General features: G+C 52.4%; 1 protein-coding gene across 1 annotated transcript in view; it reads left to right on the top strand.

Annotated features, from left to right (window-relative positions):
- The window catches only part of KLF13 (Kruppel like factor 13), a 50,257-nt gene that overhangs the window by 1,565 nt on the left and 28,057 nt on the right, over window positions 1-20,635 (top strand). The window lies entirely within an intron of this gene.

The raw sequence follows: 20,635 nt of genomic DNA, 5'->3' as shown, positions 1-20,635 counted from the left end.
CCTCCCCTTCGCACGGGCCCGGAACCTCGTCTTTGGTGGTTTCCCGTTGTTGTTGTTGTTGTTTTAAGCACAAACGTGGGAGCTGTGCTTCAGTGGATGGCATACCTTTCTCTCCTAGTTTGGCTTGAAAGAAATGTGTCTTTTCTCAGGGCTCGCGCTGACTCTTGTTACACTTGATTTTTCCACATTTGGACCAGGTTAAAAACCCGAGTGCAGTTACTTTGTTACCAATGACTTCGGTTTTACATTTATAAAACAGTAAAGAAGTGGACTAAAAGACTGACTCAAAAATCGCAGTCCTAAGACCCTGGAGCTGAAAGACCCCCTTCTTTTGGCGAATTCGGAACGGAGCTGTCCCGAGGTCTGCACGTGTCAAGGCCGGCGGATTTCAGACCAGCCTTTACCTCGGAGGCTGCCGCCGCGGTTCTGGTCCTTGCCGTGGCCGCCCCGAATCGCGTGGCTGGTGGGGGGGGGGGCGTCGAGGGTGAAAGGCGGGGCCTTTTCTGCCCTTTGTGAGTACGAATTAAGGGTGTGTGGACCGAGATAGGGGGTGGGGTTAGTGTAGGCATATTGGTTCTGCTTGGGAACTGTAGTGCAAGGGTGGGTGTGGCGGTGAAGGAGGGGCCAAGCTAGGCTAGGATCCTGGAGCTGCCAGATATCGGAGGCGGGGGCAGCGCGTGGGGCGTGGCTTGAGGGCCGCCCTGGGGGCCGAGGCCCGTATTGGACGGGTAATTGAATGATCCGACGCTCCTCCAGCCTGTTTCCCAGTGGATCCTCCGCAGGGCTGCGGTGTTGGAGAACCACGGAGGGGCTGGCCGAGGGCGGGGCTCGCTGTCGGGGGCGGGGCAGGCTTGGACGGGGCCTGAGCTGGAGGGTAGCCTCTGGGTTGGCTCGCCCCCCTGGTTCAGGCTCTAGTGTTCCTGAGCAGGTCTAGGCCAGAGGATTGGGCAGAGGCAACGGGAACCCGGGCCTCCCCCAGTGGGGTGGAACCCAGTCTCTCTGGGGTGCTTTGAAACCTGAAGCAACAGGAGAGGATGGAAACCAACACCGACTGCAGTGTGCTGTCCTTGTGCTGTGAGCAAGGAGCCGGCCTCACCCTCCAGGTGTGCAGAAACTCGAGGCCCTACCTCCAGAGCAGATGTAGACCTCCGAGTCAGGAGTGTACAGGTTTCTTTGGGAGCCCTTGCAGATGTAGATTTCCAGTTCCAGATACTGACCATCCGCCCAACATACAGTTTAAATGGTGCCCCAGGTGAATCTGATTATGAACCATGAACCTGCCTCTGGGGGGTGTCTGCTTCAGCCTCTGCTGGAGGGCTCTTCTAGGGAGCCTGTGCCAGGTGTGCAGAACATAATTAGCTGGTGGTCATAGAGGATACAAGGGTAGCCCACAGGCCACAGTGGGGGACTGAGAGGCCAGGCTACCCTGGGAGAACCTGAGCAGCAGACTTTGGTTCTGAGGTAGCCCTGGTTTGGTTTGTGGGCTCCCAGCAGCTTTTTTTTGGGGGGGGTCTCATGCGAGGCCTTCTACTCCACTGGGAACCTATATCACCACCATCCCACCCCCACCCATACTGATCTCATGGCAGGGGGGTGAATATCAAAACCACTTTAGTCAAAAAGGCAATTCACAGCCTTCTCTGTCTAGCCTTGTGGCCAAGGACGGGCCCCCAGACCTCCCTGCAGCTTGGTGATGTCTCCCCTGGCCACTTGGAAGATCTGTGGGAAATGAGGCTGTGAGTTTCAGAATGCTTTGGGAAGTACAAAACTCAACCTTGATTCTGGGGGAGACTTGGCCTTCCCTGACTCTGCTGCAATCTCCCACACCCACTCCCTGAATGCAAAAGAGTGCCAGTGACTTGGGGACTGATTACTCTGTCACATTTAGGTAATTGTTGATGTTATAGAAAACTCGATGAAACAAAGACTTAACATTTTTGCATTTCAACCCACTTTTTTTTTTTTTTTAAAGCCACTTATTATTTGGCTAATCAGAACTTCCCAACCCAGATCTGGAAATTTGCTAAGTCTTGCCCTGGGGAGTCATAAGACCAGGAACCTATTTCCTTGGTGGCTGAAGGGCTTTGATGTGGACATTCAGAACTTTCAGAAAGAAAGGCTTAGGGCCTTCTGAGGGCAGATCATTCACCTAGAGATTCTTGCTTGCTGTCTGGTGTGGTGGGGCTTGGTGGGCCACCAGCAGAATGGCCCACTCAGTCTTTCTTGGCAGAGATGCCTTGAATACATTCCTACCTATTTGTTCTCACAAAGAATTGTTTTCAGAATGCCTCTGTGCTCTGTTTTCCCTGTAGCCCCTCGAGCTAAAACATCCAATTGTGTGCTTCCTGGGCTGGGCCCATTTTAGCAGCTCTGGGGGCCCCGACTGGATAGGGAGCCACTGTGCTGTGCACGGCCCCTCCTTCCTGCAGGCCTCAAAAGAGACATATCCCTGGTCACCTAGCCCTCTTTGGGGTTGGGGTGGAAGTCGAGTAACATTGCATTCAGCCATTTCCTGTAATAATTCGGGTGGGGTTAGTGAAGTTTATCTTGAGCCACAGAACAAGGGATTTGATCATCAGTGAGATATTGGGGCCTGGTATTTAGGCTCCCTCCCCCAACACAGACTCTGATTGTAGAGCCTGGTTTCAACCACACTGCTTGCCACCTGGACCCCTCCCAGGTGCTCCCCAGTGCAGCTGCCTTGGACCAGCAGCCTATCGAGTGAAGAGTGAGCTGAGCGACTGGTATCTCCTTTACCCAGGGCAAAGCCAGGTTGGCAGGGAGCCAGCACTTTGTTCAGGATACATTCAGCCCTACTCCCTGCTCCCTCACAGCCCCAGGCTGCCAGTAGGGCCTAGTTGTGAAACCCCTCAAGCAGTGCACAAGTATGTAGACAGAATGTGCCAGCCTTCCCTTCCTCTGGCGAACCACTGTCACCTCAAGTTGGCACGTCTCTTCCCAGATCCTCTTAATAGACTTGCATGTATGCTTGCATGTGCATCTTCACAGACATGTGAAAAATACATATGTAGGATCATAGCAAATACATCCTACCACAGGCTTTTGTTCCAGGCAGGGGTTTAATTGAGGCACCTTCGTTCTTTCTCCTGGCTGTGTGGTACTCTAAGGTGTGGCTGTGTGGCTGTAGCATACACAACTTGTTGAGCCTCTGATCTGAGATGAGAGCTACATTGCCTCCCCCCCACCTTTTTTTTTTTTTTTTTTTTTTTAATGCCTGCAGCAGTGCACTCTGGTGTGTGTCTTGGTGCAGAGCAGCTGGCATTTCCATAAGCTTGAGACCTGGCACTGTTACTGATGGTCCTGTAGACAGCGTTTAAATGCCCTGGGAAGTTACTGTATTGACTTAAAAGGCATGTTACGTTTTTAAAGGAAATAGATGGAGGCCTTGGTCTCCCCAGTACTGAGGTTCCTGCTGTGTTGCTGTTTGTTTGTTTGTTTGTTTGTTTGTTTAAACTTCTCCCAGTTCTCCTTTTATACATCATCATATTGGGAACATTTAAAACAACACTAAGAAAATCACCAGTACTCTCTCACACGTCATGCCCGGCTCTCCTGCTAGCCTTCCATGGCTTACCCTCTACCCTAGCCTGGGTGAGGGCTCAGCCCCTGCAACAGTTAGGTGTGCCCACCCTGCCTGCCACCCTTGTGCCTAATGGCTGTTGGCACTGGGAGGGAAGCTGGTGTGATGCCATTTGAAACCCTCCCTCCCCTGGCTAAAAGAGGGCTGGAGCCCCCTCTGTGTGGACAGGCTGATAGGACCACACTTCTCAGCCAGAGGTTCTGTGTGTAGGGGTTCAAATCTGAAACTCAGAGGAGGTGCTGTGAGAGTCCTCTCACTGAAACCAGCTCACGACAGCCCAGACACTGTGAGGGCCTGTCTGCCCTGACCTCACTCTGAATCAAGTTGGTCGTTGGGTTCCTAGATGTAGCAAATCGAAAGGGGAAGGGAGAGATGTGTTGATAGTGGCTTACAGGCAAGGAAGGAAAGAAACCAACAAGTTATTAATATTGTATGCATGTGTATATGCCTGTGTATTTAAATATATAACTCAAGAAACCCAACAAAACCAAACAGCACTGAAACAAATGTGGGACTGTTTGTGGATGGGTGTGTCGTGTCCCCCCCCCCCCCCCAGTAGTCCTTGAGGCCTGCATTCTGTAACTGCCCTTTATACCAGCGATCTTGAGGTATCACGGCACTGTTAAAGTATGTCTGGTTTATACTTTGAGAAAGCACTTAAACTGCTTTTCAAAGTGAAAACTTATAGAATGATAAACTCAGCTCTCATTGTTGTATCTAATACTTGCAGACTGCTTGCTAGGGACAGGCATTGTTCTGTTTGCATTAATTTCCAGTAAGCTATTTAATCTTCACAGGACCCGATGAGATAGGCACTATTATTATTACTAGTCTTCAAAAAAGGATGCCAAGATTCAGATGGGTTAAGAAATATGCCTAAGGTCACACCGCACATGAGAGGGAAACTGAAATTTAGTGCCTGGGCAGCCCCACTTCTGAGTTCAGGTATACCCACTGCTGCTGGTCTGACTGCTACTCCTGTCTGGACCTGTGTTCTAGGGCATGACAGGTGAGCAGTGCCTCATGGTATTAGAAATATGTGTGTCCCAGCACACAAATTCTTATTAGCTCTTCCCCCCCCCACACACACACACAGATTCTTATTCTGAAATACAGTGAATGCTCATACATTCTCCTAGACTCATCAGTTAAATATTCTGTCACTTTTTTCTATCCTTTTTTCCCTTCCTCCTTTTTTTTTTCAAGTACCGTATTTTCTCCCTTCCCTGTCTCTCCTCCTTTAAATAGTATGTATTATGTAAGTGTACAGTCCATAATCAATTTCCCTAATGATCCACAAAATGTCCCTTATAGGATGCAGGGTCCAGTTAATGACACATTGCAGTGGGTTGGCCTGTCCCTTTAGTTTCCTTTAGTCTGGAATATCTTGTGGCCTTTTGTTGCATTAGCATTTTAGAGATCCAGACCAGTTGTCTTGTAGAGCATCACACAATCTGGGATTTGTCTGGTTGCTTCCCCCTGATTAGGTCCAACTGAAACATTTTGGTGACACAGGGAATGTTGGTCATTTCCATACACGATAGTGGGAGCACCTGATGTCAGCTTGTCTGGTTGCTGGATCACGTATGTGGTTAAGGTTGTGTCTGCCAGGTTTCTTCACTATAAAGATAGGACATTCTCCTCTTGATAATAAGTAACCGATATGGTGACACTTTGAGGCTGGGTTTTTGGAGGGCTAGGGTGCTCCTGGTCCTGTATGTATAGCCAGGTGCCTGGCTGGTGCAGGTGTGGTGTCTGTTCACCTTTATTCAACCCCCTTTGATCTGGTCCACCTGATATGTTTCCGTTTCATCTTCCATTGACTGGACAAGCACTGGGATTTCTGGGTCCTGCTTTAAAGTCCTTTTAAAGTCCAAGGATAGCTCAGCCAAGTCTTAGGTGCACCTTTCCCAAACAAACGACATACCCTAATTTTACTTTGAATTAAACTGTTTCCAGATAGTATTTATAGCCTGGTTTTGTTTGTTTTAGTTAGCCCAATGGCATCCACCCTGGGTGTATGGCCCCAGATGACCCATCCTCCAGACTTGGGTGGGGCCTGCAGCCAGTGATACCGTCAAGGACCTGGTGCATCTCTGCTTGCTTTCCAGAAAAAAAACAATACTGATCTAAGCCCACACACCTGAGCCTGTTTTACTTCCCTTTCATAGCCCCAAGTGGGATTATTTTCTTGATAAGTCAGCTTCCCATTAAAATGGAAAGAAACTTTGGAGTGCTCTCTCCAGCTTAGCAGTTTTGAAGAAGCTGCTGTGGTGGGTCTGGGATGGGAGGGTGTTGGGGGTTTGGCTGCCAAGGCCTGCAGGGTGGGACCCTGAGCTCAGGAGGCCCTCTCCCCTGCTCTAAGTCAATCTAATGGAGACCCAGATGCTAACTTTCTACTCTGTTGGCAGTGATTTGGTGCTAGGCACAGGATGTAACACAGAAATCCTCACGCAACCAGAAGCTCTGCCGTTTGGCTGCACATAAACACATGCATACATGCAAACGTGCTCTCCTGTTTGTTTTGTGTCTAAATCTGGAACATGTTTATGTGAGACCTGTGATTCTGGTTCATTTATTCAGTTTGATCTTAGAGTCCACCCTCAACCCCATCTTCCAGCATTTGTGGATCAGCTGGGTGCAAGTCAGGCTTCTTGGAGACATGGAGTCCCTCAGCTGTAGCTAGGCCACGGCAAAGAGACTGGTCATCTCCCTGGCCACCTGCCTTGCCCCTGTTAATGCCCTAGCCCACGTGCGCCTTCTACCCAGTTCCCGTTCCCCTCCTGACCCATGACCTGGGTGTTGGCACTGTTTGCTGTTGGGCGTTGTGTGCATGGTGGGAGCAAGCAGCCTTGACCACTCCATGGTTTTGACTAACATTCTACACAAACAGAATGTTTGGTTTTTTTGGGGGGTTGTGGGGGAGGCTATGTTGGGGGGTTATCTGTTTATTGTTCTTCTTTTTTGAAGTTCATCACACAAAAACACTTGCTAACCAGGAACTTGGCAACACTCCATGGCGATTGGCCAGTCTGTCCCAAGGTGACCTGTTTGGAAGAGTGCTGAGGCCTGATGCCTCAGATTAAATGTCCCTGTGCTGCTGCCACAGGGGCGTGGCTTTCCCTGAATGGGTGAGTGACCCATGGTCTCTGAGCACAGGGTACAAACTCATCTCCTTGGAACTAGAGCCCAGGGTACATCATGTAAGAGCTTTGCAGGGAATGGGGGGGGGGGGCGCAAATTAAAAATCATTCACCAGGGAGCACGTGGCTCAGTGTCTGCCTTGGGCTCCTATCCCAGGAGCTTCTGAGAGTGGAGTTCTGGCACATGCCTGTCTCCTACAAACATGGGCCAATTGGAAGGAAGCTTGGGAATGGGGAGAGGAGGGAGTGGGCTCAGAGGAGCTCAGGAGGCTTCTTGCCCCCCACCCAGGACCACCGTAGAGGCATCATCAGCAAGGCGATGGCCAGGCAGCTTGGCTGGTGGTCAAGGACCCCTTTGTGGCCTCCTGACGCTTTTGCGTTAAGTCAACCTGAGGTCATTATCCTCAAGTATGTGTAGCCTATATTTGTGATATAGCCAGGAATTTCCACCCTTGTAAACTCCTCTGAGCTTTTACTGTCTTTTATGGTATAAATACCCACACACAAAGGATAAAGGGAACTTGGTTTGAGGCTAGAGATAGAAGTTAGTAAATGGCAGATCAAGAATAGAGGTTTCTGCAAGGAAGTGTTGGGAAAGAGGAAACAGAAGAGGCGTAACTGAGTTTAGAGCTCCGCCCTTAGGGGAAAGGAGCAGGGCCCAGGTACCCCGGAGTATCCTTAGTACCCCGTGATATTCTGCTTGGGCCATCGCCTGGGCTGCTTGTTCAAAACCGTGTCTGGGATCAGGGGAAGGCTCTGGAAACAAGGCATTGGCACCATGGGTGCACCTTGAATATCTTATCAGTATCAAACTCCAGCATATTCTCCTTGGAAGAGAAATAATACATGTGAGCTAATTACATAGTTGCCATTGTAACAAGTGATGGGAAGTCCTGCTACTTCGCAGTCACTCTGTTGTCTTGGTTTACACTCTGCACTGCCTGTTGTCCTCGTTCCCCCGACCGACCGGCCACCTTTGGTCTGTCTGCTAGTCATTGGTTACCCCATGTCTCCATCTGTGGTCATCTTCTGGCAGGTGTGCCAACTGGCCTTGGTAGGGTAGGGCCCCAGAGATCTTGCCTGGTTCTCCTGAGGACCTCACTCCCTGGTGCTTGTTCGTCAGTTGCCATCTGAATGGTGTGGTGTGGTGTGGTGGGGGGAGACGGCCCCTCACAGCAGCGCAGGGACCTACCAGGGACTTCTGGCTCCTTGCAGCCCTGTGTGCTAAGTAAGGGCAGTTTCCTAAGGCTTCCTTGTCTTTTCCAGAGTGCTCCTTTTTGGCTGCTTGCATGGCATGTCCTGCTTTCTAAGATCACCTTGCTGCTTGGCCTTATGCATCAGGGGATTGATTATCAGGAGGGTCCGAGGGGCTTTGCAGGATGCTGTCTTTTATCATGATATGTATTCTTAGTATTTTATGCCATGCCTTCCTTGTGGGTGGTCAGTGGTCCAACTGACCAGCATCTGCTGTCACAGCTATTCTGTTGCCCTGTTGGTGAGCACAAAAGTGGTTGTGTTGAGTTACTGTCAGGCCTTTGGGTCTTGCAAGAAATTCAGCTTCCTCGGCTTCTTCTAGGTTCTGATTTGAAGCTGTCCTTCCCTATTGATTAGTGGGTGTTACGTGTTAGCATTTTGCTTTGGACAGGTTGTCTCATTTTAAAGTATGCTAACTTTAAACTTTGAAAAACTTCCACTTTCATTTCCCTTTCCCTGATCTCACTTGTCTCCCTGAATCTGAGCTGAGCATTTAAACTCCTTCCCATACTCAAGCCCTCCCGTCCTACATTCAGCACTGCATGTGGCCTCTGAAGACAGATACTTTTGTGTGTGTGTGTGTGTGTGTGTGTGTGTGTGTACACGCACGCATGAGCGTGTGCATTGTCAGCCATCTGTCAAAGCTCAAGAGATTGTTCCTTTGGAAGTAAGCCAGTCACAAGGCATCTGGCCAGGTGGCACAAAAGCCATCCCAGGTGTAGCAGGGATGGCTTTTTCTCCATGACCCACAGTGGGGCTGTTTCACATTGAGGCCAGTGTCTTGCAAGGGCATAGAAGAAAGGAGCAGTGGGTGCCGGGCAGGTCCGTCTTTTAGGTAGAGTGGGGACTCTGGTGCCAGGCTGGAGGGTGTGCATTCCTGGTGGAGTCTTCCTTCTCAAGCCATTGTGCCCTTGACCTTTTGCACGGGGGCAGATAGCTTGGGATGGCCGCCTGGCTAAAGCCAGGGGAATGGAAGCCATTTAGCTAGCCAGCGAAGTGTGCAGTGTGGTGTGCCCTCACTTCTCATACTCTCCTCCTCCTCCCCTCTTCCTCCTCCCCCTCCTCCTCCCTCTCCCTGCTCCTCCTCCTCCTTTCCCTCTCCTTTCCCTTTCTCCCCTCCCTTCCTCCCCATTCTCTTGCCCCTCCCCCTTCCCTAGTCTTCCTCTCCCCATCCCCCTTCTGCTCTTTTCCCCTTTGTTTTCTCCCTTCTCTTCTCCTCCTCCTCCTGTCCCTCCTTCCCCTTCTCCTGTCCTCCTCCCCCTCCCTTTCCCCTTCTCCTTTTCCCTACTTCTCTCCTTTCCCCTCTCCTCCTGTCCCTCCTCCCCTTCTCTTGTCCTCTTCCCCCCTCCCTTTCCCCTACTTCTCTCCTTTCCTCTCTGCTCCTCTCCTTCCTCCTCCTTTTTCTCCCCCCTCCTCTGTCTCTCCTTTCTTTCCCCTTCTACTTCCTCTCCCCTCCCCTCCCCCTGTTCCCCCTTCTCCTCTCCCTTCTGCATCCTAGGATCTAAGCATATCTTTCACCTGTCCTCAGGGGTTTCTAGCCCCCAGGACTAAGGCAGGAGGTGTGCTGGGGGTAGGGCCGCAGGGGTTAGAGAGCCGGTGAAGATACCTCTCCCTGGTGTTCTAGCCCTGGTTCAGCCTGGAGAGCCCGTGGGGTGGCCTTGGCTTCCTCCTCACACCCCTGGGGATGCCCTGGCAGCCTTTCACAGCAAGGTTGCCTGCTGGGCTGTTCTGCTCAGTCAGCCGCCTCCTACAGGATGGGAGGTAAACACTGGGTCACCTTGGCAACTGGCAGAGCTGGGGCAGTGCTTGTGGCAAGAAAAGTTCTCAAGGTCTCAAGTTTCTGGGATGCTGTTCTGTTTTGATTTTTTTCTTTAATTAGCTGGAGTGACTAAGATACCAAAATGCCTGACCCGGTTCCTATAATTTCTTAATAAACATTTATATTCCATTTACAGGAGGAATGTTTCTTCCAGTGTGATTCATTGACTTTTTCTTTTAAGCTGCAGAAAGGCAGGGCGGGGGTGGCACAGAGGGCCCCCACTGCAGACAGCTGGTCTGCCCTGGGGGACAGGGAGGGGAGCACTGGCACTGGTCCAGGAAGGGGAGCTCTTATGTAAATGCCACATGGGGATATCCTCTTGGCTTTGAAGTTGATTGAATTCCATGGAAAATTTGGGGGAGATGCTTGTCTTATCTCCGGGTGTTCAATCCCCATAACTGGATCTCTGGAAGTTATCTGACAGTCCTGTAAGTCTTTCTGAGCCCAAGCACGGCTCTCTCTGCCCAGTGCCAGATTCTCCTGGGAGGCCAAGGTGTGAACTAGTTTTATGCCTTGGTACAAGGTAACACTTTGGTGTTTGCTGTTAAACAGTAACTGCCATGTAGGTTGGGCTGGATGTGCTAGGTCAGGGCCTCCTGCCACCCTGCTGGCTGTCTCCACGCATGCTGGCCAGGCGGGCCCCTGGGGGGTGGTATGTCCTTTAAGTCGCCCCACAGTTAGCACCCAGTCCTGTATCCAGGGTCCTTTTTTCATTGGGGGTGCATAGGGCCACTTGGTTCCCCTCTCTCTACATAGACAGGCTGAATTCTTGCTGGGTTGGGCAAGGCTGCCCTGCAGCCCCTCCCTCCTCTGGCTTCCAGGCTTCCATGTCAACACTTGTTGTGATCACCACGGGCGGGGTCCCCGGGGGGAGTCCCCCCAACCCCAAACTGAAGGGAATATCTTTATTTGTTGCACTTATTTTGTGGTGAGCTACTTGTTCATGCACTGTGCCTTTCAGCTTTTCCAGATTCCCAGTGAGGTGCTGGAGAGCCTTCCTCCCTGGGCACCGAGAAGCCTTCTTGTCATCCTTTCTTCCTTTGTAAGGAACCATTTTCAAGGATGCAGAATTTGATTTTTGTGTGTGTGAAGAATTTACTTTTTTTTAATAATGTTGGAGAAAAGACACAAATTAAAGGTAGTAAAATGCATCAAAATGCATCAAATGCAATGTTGGAAGTCCAGAGCCCTAATCTGGGAGTTCTGTCAAAAACCCAGTGCCTCTGTGCCCTCTGTAAGCTGTAACTAACAATTTGGGCTTTGGCCACGGAGCCCCACCCCATGGTCCTTCTCTCCTCCCAGCCCTGTTGAAGTTTATGCTGTGTTCCAAGCAACTCCTTCTGGGGCCTCTCAGTGTTTTTAGCAGACAAAGTCCTTTTTGCCTGATACGCTTTGTGTGTCATTCAGACAGAGAGACAAAATGGAATGTTGTTGAGGAGTGAGGGCTTTGGAGTGAGAACAGATTGAGCCAGTCACTGTTCTGCCTAGAGCAGGTTGGGGCGTGCTTGACCTTGGAGGAGAGGAGGCAAGTGAGTGCATGGGGTGGGGTAGGAGGTGCAGGAGTGGTGTGGTCTGTGCAGTGTGTGAATGTGTCCTGTGCTGTATACATCTGGGTTGTATGGGGGTGGGCTTTGTACGCGTATGCGCGCGTGCGTGTGTGTATGTATGTGTGTGTGTGTGGTGTGTGTCTGTGTGTTGAACCTACCGGAGCAGAGCTTCACCCACTGCGGTGATGCTCACGGGGACCTGAATGAACATTTTTGTTGCCTTCTCTTTTGGGGAAGAAAAAAAACCCAACAACAGATCATTTAGAGCTACTTTTTTTTTTTAAGATTTTATTTATTTATTCATGCGAGACACAGAGAGGCAGAGATACAGATACAGGCAGAGGGAGAAGCAGGCTCCCTGCAGGGAGCCCAATGTGGGACTCGATCCCAGGACTCCGGGATCACACCCTGAGCCAAAGGCAGACGCTCAACTGCTGAGCTACCCAGGCATCCCTAGAACTACTTTTTTGAAGCAGGTGCCAGCTCATGCTCCCATGTCTGATACCACATGTGGGGTGAGCCTCCCCAACAGCATGGCCCCAGCCGTGCCCCAGCCTCCACTCCCCCATCCCTAAACTGTCCATGTTGGGTTGTGGGAGGAAGAAGTGGACCTGCAGAACTGGTCGCTGCAGAAGGTGAGGTTCCTGGAGCATCTTGTTGCTATGGAGATCTGCAGCTTGGGATAGCTGTGCTCAGCCTGGGGAGTGGCGGCCCCATTGCAGGTGAGCCTCCTCTGTTACCAGGTAACGGAGCCTTCCCTGGTCCCAGCCAGCTGTACCTGGCCTAATGGTTTTTTTTTTAAGTGCAGAAGCAGCTGAACTAGAACCTTGAGGTGAAAGACCTTATCCCTGGGCACCAGAGCACGTCTGGATGGCACAGGGCTAGCAGCTTCTCCCCTCCGCAGTGTCAGACAGTATCACGGTGACCAGGGCTATGCCAGTCCTGCCGCGTGACTCCACCTCAAGGGAAGGACTTTCTGAGTGCAGGTGTGTGCTCTCGGTGAGACTTCCAGAAGCCTGAAGTCTTTGGGGAGGCCCTAGTGCCATGACGTGAAGAGTTGGGTAGCTGACAGCCCGGGTGTACAGCCTGAAGACAGCAGAAATCCTGCTTGCAAGGAGACTATCCTCACCCCATGTTCCTGGCAGCTCCTTCGAGTAGAGGGTACTGGGCTCTGGTGTCACAGTGGGTTAGGTGCACACAGCCTGGGAATCCCACTCAGGACTCATATTTGCTATTTTTGTAACTTTCCTGGGCTTCTCTGGTTTCAGCATTCTTCTTCTTGTTTGCGAGAGTAATTGCTTTCATGAGCTTCGGGCAATCTGTGGATTTTTCCCCCTTTCTTTTTCTTTTTTTCTGGGGGGGAGGCAGCAATCCTATGTTTGCAGATATTAGAATTGTTTCCTAGAGGAAAGCATGAAAGCATTCTTGAGGCTGGCTTTTCGGCTTGTGTGAGTTTCATACCCCTTTCCTGCTTGCTTTTCATCTTGTGTGAGTGTGTTTGGCATCAAGATGCTTCCTGTGTGGTCTGAGGTGAATATTTTGAATGAATATAAGGGCCGAGGGCATCTATTCTGAGATAACACTTGGACACCAGCGTGGCCTTCCTTACTCTCTTCTGGCATCTCCTTGTTCCAGAGGGTATTTGTGAATGGTGTGGGGGGCGGGGAGGCTCCTGGGTCTCCCATGGACCAGGGCTTCTGCTCAGACAGGAGAGGCCACTGGGGGCTCTTCCTGTGCTGTTTCTGTGCTCTGCTCATGTGGTGGGCTGTGGTGAGACCCCTCACAGGACCTGCTGGCTCAGGTGTTTCAGGTGTAGCTGCTATAGGTGTCCACTCGATGTCACCCTGAGAAACAGTGCCAGGTCTGTGATGGCCACGTTCAGATGTCCTTCAAAGTGCAGAGACAGGCTGGCGCCCTGCCCTTCTCACAGGGATGGAGGGGAAAAAGCCAGGGCTGTCTGTGCAGAAAGTCTGGACAGGCTCTGCCTCTAGAAGAGATTCCTGCAGACCTGGTGTTGGTAACCTGTGCTATCCCAAACAGCATCCTGAATGGGAGGGTGGGGGGGTGCCTGTAGGCTGCTCCCTAGTGTGGAAAGGCATCCAGCCTTCTTTGGGGTCCAGAATGGGGAGGCACTTGAACCACTGGGTGACCTGAGCACCCATGAACTCTCGCAGGGCCGCTTGCCCACCTGTGCTAGCTGCATCCTGGACCACAGTAGGATGAACGGGGTTTCATGTGTTAAGGAAATTTCCAACCGCAAGGAAATGACCTGGGTAACTTTCCTGCTTACACTGCCCCTGATGGAGAGTAGCCAGCCCTGGGTGCCAAGTGTGCGCTCTGGGTTTTAGATGTTCTGACTCTTGACTGCAGTGACTCCATGGAAGACAGAGCCTTGCAAAGGACTGACCAAAAAACCCAAGGACACCTTGGGCTCCCAAGCACAGAATTGGTGTCTTCTGGTTCCTGAATCAGCTTGGGAAGGGCCTTAGGATCTGCCTTCTCAGTTTTTCTGTATGGCAGAGTCGCCCTTGGGGGCCCTGGGCCCTCCGGGGTGCTCCGGGCAGTTATCCTGCCTTAATGTCTCTTCGTTGGGGAGATACCTTGCACTATACTCTCTGCACTATACTCTCTGCACCTCCTTTTCTTCTGGCTGCATTTTTGTGTAATAATGTCTCCCTCCTCTTAGTGAAACAGGTCACACTAGGCAGACCAATTGGCTCATTCCTGGTTCAGTAACTTGTGGCACAAATGACTGGCTCTCAGGGATGACATTGACCATTGGAGATTCTCCCTGCTATTGTTTGAATGTTTGTGTCTTCCAGGATTCTCAGGTTGAAACTCTAATGCCCTATGTGTTGATATTTGGAGGTGGGTCTTTGGGGAGGTGATTAGGTCATAAGCCCTGATGACTTTATAAGTGCCCTTATAAAAGAGGCTCTGGAGAGCTCCCTTGTCCCTTACTCCTTGTAAGGACACAGTGAGAAGGCACCAGCTAGGAACCAAGGAGAGGGCCTTCCCAGAACCTGACCATGCTGGAGTCTTGATCTTGGACTTCCTGTCCTAGAACTGTGAGAAATACATTTCTGCTCTTTGTAAGATACCCTGCTGGTGTTATTTGGTGACAGAATGAACAAAGACACTCCCCAAGCCTTTTGGGCAAATACCCAGCAACGCTTCCCCGACTACCTCAGGTTACCACTTGGGGCCCTTGCAGTCCAGAGCCCTCCCTTTGGCTCCAAGGCAGGACTTACCCTCCTAGCCCTGCTCATGCAGATGGGAGCACCTCCAAATTGGTCCTGCTGGCAGCCTATACCTGGTGGCCAGCTGGTACCTGGTCTCACCCCTCAGTTAAGGGCTGGGGTGTCAGCAGAGTGGTCTCCTGAGTGTCTTTATCATTGCCTTCACCTGAATTCTCAGGCCATTGCCACCTGAGATGGGCCATGGCTCAGAATTTTCCATGCATCCAGTCCATGGAGGGGGTTGGGGATGTTGGGAACAAGCAGGCCAGGAAATAGCAGCCGCCCAGGTGCTCATCAGACATGGTTCCTTAGTGCCCTAGCTGGTGACCTTTGCTTCTTAGGGTAGGATGCTCTCGCCCCACCATCATGAGCTGGACCCATGGTAGGGTGATGAGGTTGCCCCCTTCTCAGGAGCCTGGTCTGAGGGGTCTGTTGCCACTAGTGAGAAGGGAAAGGCTTGGAGGACTGGGCTTTCATTCCACATTCTTCCCCAGGGCCAAACTTGGTGGTCACAGGATTTGTCCTAAGAATGTGGGGAATGAGTCCTGGTCCTTGAGTTTACAGGGTTTTTTTTTTTGTTTGTTTTTTGTTTTTTCCCTGAAAGCAGTAGAATCTTTCCTTCATCCTAATCCCATGGATTCCAGTGCAGAACAGAGCTGGGGAGGATTGCTGGTAGGGGTTGGAGGGGTTTGAGCTATGGCACCTTTTATCACTGAGCCCTCCTGGGTACAGTCCACACACCCTGAAGACAGTCCCCAGTGAGATTGGCTGTGTTGTCCCCATCCCCCCACAGGCTGGCATAGGTCCTGCCTCTGTATTTCAGTGACTTGGAGGGGGAAGGAAGCATCATGAATGGGGTTAAGCCCCCAAGGCAGAGGCTGGGTTCAGGTTAACCCTTGGGGCTGGGCCAGGGAGTTGGGGCCTCTGGGGTCTGTAGTCAGAGTCCTTTTGCCTTTCAGAGGGTTGCCACCCTACCTGCCCAGGCTTTAATCGAGGGTGATTGGATGAGGGCTCCATGAGTCCAGCAAGCAGAGGTAGTAATGAGACCCTGGCCAGAGCAAGGGGCAGAGTGGGGGGCAGATAACAGGCACATCAGGTCACAAGACAGTGGGCACCAGGGTCTTAACCCACCCTTCAGACTGGCTGAGAAGCACTGGGCTATCAAGAGGGGAGAGAGAAGGTGGCCAGGGGTCAAAGCGATGGGTTGGCAGGTATGGGAGTTGGGTTGGCCCAGCCAGTGGCACACACTGGACTGGTGTGTAAAGCTGTATTTGTGGGGTGTCAGGGGATAGTGTTGGGGTGGAGGATGTGGGGCGTGGGGTTTTGTCACTTATTCCCTGAGTGCCACATGAGTCCTGCTCTGGCTGGTCCTTCTGCCCCTTGAAGGGAAGACTTGGGAATCTGTAAGGCCAGTGCCACGTGGCCCCATCCCCATATGCTTCTCTTGGCCTGGGTTGGGGAGATCTGCTTTCCTCACTCCAACCTCCTCTTCACCTTTGGTCCACCCACTCCACTCGACCAGGTCTTTCCCTCCTTCAGACACACCTTCTCAAAGTACTCGGGGTGGGGGCAGATCCAGGCCCAGGTGACCACTGTGTGCCTAGCAGTGTGTGACGAGGGGGCACACAGGAAGTGAAAGGAAACACTTTAGTGAGTGTGAGGAGAGTCAGAGAGGTGAGCTGCTTCTGTGGCTGCCTTTCACCAGTGACTGGCTGTACCCCGATGTCCCCAGATGGGCAGCACCCCATTTGGCTGGTGTGTTGGGCTACCCACAGCCCGAGGCAGCTGTGCTCAGATGTGCCAGCACCCTATCTCTGTGACTGGGGGTGGGTGGGAATGTCTCTGTCATAGGACTGACCACAGCAGTACTGGACCAGAGCCCAGTTCCACCCCAGGATGTCTGCTCAGCCAACCTGGTGGAAGGTCTTCAAATGTTTTTAGCCACATGAAATTCTACTCACACCACCCATTTATAATGGGCCAGCTTCCTTGGGGTCTCCAGCTCTCCCCACCCTGCTCCCACCAGCTCATCACTTGGGCTGCCCTATGGGTAAAGTTTTCCTCCGCTGACAGTAATAACACTGATAAACATGCTCTGATCCCAGTTCTAAAGGGAATAACAGAGGGCAGACATTTCTCATGACATCCCCAGAGCTCACATGGAGCTTGTGTGCAGAGAGGATATGACACCAGAGTGCCCGTGTGCGCCCAGCATGAGCCCCAACCCTGACCCATGTCCCCACTGCCCAGTGCCCCTCATGGGTCTCCAGTCTGTCCCCATGGGAATCCAGACCTGTTCTGCACAGAACAGCGAGTCGATGATCTTGACTGTTGTTTCTGGGAAGATCACCCATCTGTGGTTCTGGTAAGCTCCCTGTTCCTTTTTCTGACTCTTGGACCTTTCTCTCCCCACCCCAAGTTAAGAGCCGAGCTGTCCTCCCTCCCTTAGTGGGCCTGGCCTCTCTCTTGAGGCTGTGGGAGACCTGCACACCTGGCCCTGCTCTGGCCTTCCCCAAGTCAGTGTGGCTCTGTGTGGTGTCCCCCAGGCGCTGTGCTGGGTGTTCCCATACCTCTGTCTTGCTGCTGCTGATGCCACAGCTACCTTTCCTTTCTCTTCTTTTTCCTCATGTCCTACGTGGTCCCCTGGCCTCTCAGGGTCTTGGCGGCTTCCAGGATGGGGGCTCAAAGCCTCCCATGGCCTCCCCCACAACCACAGCCTCTGCTCTGGGATAGGCCTCCCATGAGGCAGTGGCCTGCTCTGTCACAGTGGTTTACTTCCATACCTCCTTTTCTCTTTCAAAGACATCATCTTCAACTGGAAGAAGAAATGAAAACACCACCTGCGCCTCAAAACCATTCAGTTTCTAGACAGGGACATGCCAAGCGCTCGGTAGTTGGGCCTGGCTCACCTTTGCCCCCTGCTCTGCACCCCGGCCCCATGCAGTCAGAGTTGGGAGTCAGCAGCCAGGTCAGGGAGGTGCAGATTGGATTGGTGGTCTGGGTGGGTGACCTGGGGTGGGGGGCAAGCACAGGAGGGGCTCTGGGTAGGAATCTCATGTCCCCTGCCATTGGCCTTTAGCTGGGGCTGTGGTGGGGTCAGGTCTGTGTCAGGTTGCCAGGCTCAGTAGGTAGGAGTATTTGTGGGCATAAGAAACTAGGTTAGTTAGGCAAGGAGGTGGGGCTTGAATACCCTTCTGGGTATCAGCAGGTGTCCCTGGGGGGCAGAGCTATGCTGTGCTGGCAGCACAAAGGCTTCCAAGGAGAAGGCTTTGCAGCTGAGTCTGGGAACCACCTGGGAGTCCAGGGCCACCAGGGAACTGGTTTCTATGACACCAGGCTAGACTGACTGGTGGTCTGGGAAGTGTCCCTGCTGCTTATGGGTGGGTGGGGGGGTCGTTTCAAGGCTCTGAGCAAGGCTTGTGTAGTGGAGGGGCTAGTGTGGAGGGGGACCCTGGGTGGTGTGGGAGCAGGGAAGATCTGCCCCATCATTAGGGTAGGGGTGGGGAGCAAAGGTGGAGTCTGAGGGAGGGCTGGGGGCCTTGTCACAAGGAGGGGGAGTGGCCTTGGCAAGGAGAGCCTTGGAATCTGGATTAGGGTGGGGAGCACCAGAAAAGGAGAGGGAAGGAGAGGGGGAGGCCATGTGATTGGGAAATGAAGGGGAGAAGAAAAATTGGTGTCATGGTGGCTGGCACCTCCTGCTCTCTATGTTCCCTAGCCTCTGGGGTGCTGTGGTTGCTGCATGTCCCCTCACAGGTGGCTTTGGTGGAACATGCAGGCATTTAGTTGGCTTCTCCCAGATGGGTACATTCCTGGGGCCGGCACCTGCCTGCCTTCTCTGAGGGTGATGCTGGTCCTCATGCGTTTCCATGTATGGTGCCTCCTGCTTGGTTATTCCCACCCCTGGAGGATCTGGCTCGACTTTGGCAGCTTCTGCTCATCCTGGGCGCCTGTCGTCTATTGATGAAAGCAGGACCCAGCCCAGGTTTTCCTGCCTGTGGAAGAAAGTGGAAGATGCACAGGACTGGCATGTGGGACATGTGGCTTAGCCCTTGTTGAGATGACCACAGAAGCGGTCAAGTGTAAGAAGAGAAAGCCCGCAGCAGAAGCAAACAAGTGACAGGCAGCCCCTCCTACTCCCTTTTATCTTGCTCTTGTGTTGAAATGACAGTGGGACTCAAGGGTCTGGATGTGTCAGCCTAACCTGAGTGCTTTCTGGGAAGAAAAATGTCACGTGTGGCACATGCATGCACATTTTTACTGAAAGTGATACGTTAACTGCAAACAATTCAGAAAATATAGAGAAGCTCAAAGAAAAGATTAAGTGGTATTCGTGGTTTTTACCTCCCAGAGAGCACTGTTGCTGTGGCCCTGTTCTCACCTCCAGTGAACCACTGACACTCAGCCCCAGGAAGCCCCTCCTGGCGTCCATGATATGGCAGACCATGAAGGCAGCACACGGTCTGCCTCCCCGGGGCCCTGACAGCTTTGTTCTTGGGAGCTGGAGGCTGAAGCCACATGCCAGGTTCTGTGCCTGGAGCTCTGGGGTGCAGCCTAAGTTACTGATGTTGGTGCTAGCATCATCCAGGGCTGTTTGTGGAGGGCTAATGCTGTCTTGGGAAGCGGTGAGTGCAGATGTGGGTGGGGTGGGATGCTGTATTCCCTGTGGGCCCACTGTCCCTGCTTGCTGGGGCTTTCTGATGCCTGAGTTTGGAGAGTCATGGTCCGTGACTGTAATTCTTTCTGGGGGATGCCTGGGACCCGTGGAGATGCTGCCCAATGCTTTCCTTACTTGCGCAGGTCCTGTCTTTGACACTGTTTTCCCAGAGCTGGGATGGGCTGACAGCAGCTGGGCTGCCCACTGGTGTGGCCCGTGTGGAAAGCATGTGCCTTGCTGGGCTGTAGTGGGAGTAGCAGGCTCTCTTGTGGGTTGACTGGTGAACGGTCGGGGGGCCAGGGATCAAAAGTACACTTGACTCATCCCGGGCCTGAGTCTCCAGGCCCCTGACCTGGTGCCAGCAGTGCCCAGCCTCTGCTCAGCTGCATCATATCTGATACTTCCACAGGCTTCTTGCTATGTGAGTGTACAAGGGGTGCCTACTTTGTGGGGCCTAGCAAGTGGTGAGGAGGAACTGGGTGCTTGCCAGGCCCCTGAGGGGTGGGGGTGGGCTGGGCCTGTACAACTGTCTCTGAACCAGGAGGATGAGAGTCAGGAGCAGGGGTCCTCAGGTGCTTGAGGTAGCCTCAGGTCTCTCTCTCCTGGGGTGCTGGAGGACTCCAGGGGCGGCGGGGGGGTGGTGGTGGTGTCACAGCTTCCAGCACCCCTCCTTCCAGTGCAAAGTTGGGGTGAATTAACAAAAAGCAGGTGAGTTCAGATGGCCCTGGAATTCCACATGAAGCTAGACAGTAGAACAAGTGATCCACCATGTGTCCTTGGCTGAACCAGAAGCACTTGGAGAGTTGCTGAAACTGCCAAATTCTCTGCGGACCTCTTGCAGAACTTGTGAACATTTCTGTGGATGATGTGGCTCTTTTCCACCAAGCAAAGCCCCTACAGAGAATTCCCCTGACCTCCTAGAACTTGAAGGGTGGTGTGGTATGTGGTCTTTGTTTTTAAGCCATTATGCAAATTATAAGCTAGGAAGGGAAAGAGTCTGCCCAAGTCACAGTGGGGAAGTAGGCATACTAGTCGGGAGATCCTGACTCCGGGGATCCTGGCTCAGGGAGGGGAGAGCGGGGCTAGAACCAGGTCCCTGGACAGCCCACCCCCTCCCATCTCATCCCACAAGTCACATGGGCCCACTGTTCAGAACCTATCCTGGGCGCCTCCATCTGGGTCACAGGGAACTGACCCTGGGAACTTCATCTCATTAAAGATCCCTGTGTGAAGTGTGTGAGGTTCTGGGTACGGATGCTCCTCTTAGGTTCTGTTTTTGTCAGATGCTTAAACTTGAGGTGTCGGGAACTGTGTCCCCCAGGAAGTGGGGTAAAAGAAATGAGGCCCAGGGCTTGGTGCTTTGCACCTGTTTCACCCA

The sequence above is a fragment of the Vulpes lagopus genome, chromosome 4 (genome assembly GCF_018345385.1).
Source record: "Vulpes lagopus strain Blue_001 chromosome 4, ASM1834538v1, whole genome shotgun sequence".
NCBI classification, from domain to species: domain Eukaryota; kingdom Metazoa; phylum Chordata; class Mammalia; order Carnivora; family Canidae; genus Vulpes; species Vulpes lagopus.
The sequence above is the reverse complement of the archived record's forward strand: the minus strand, read 5'-3'. Positions and strand labels throughout refer to the sequence as shown.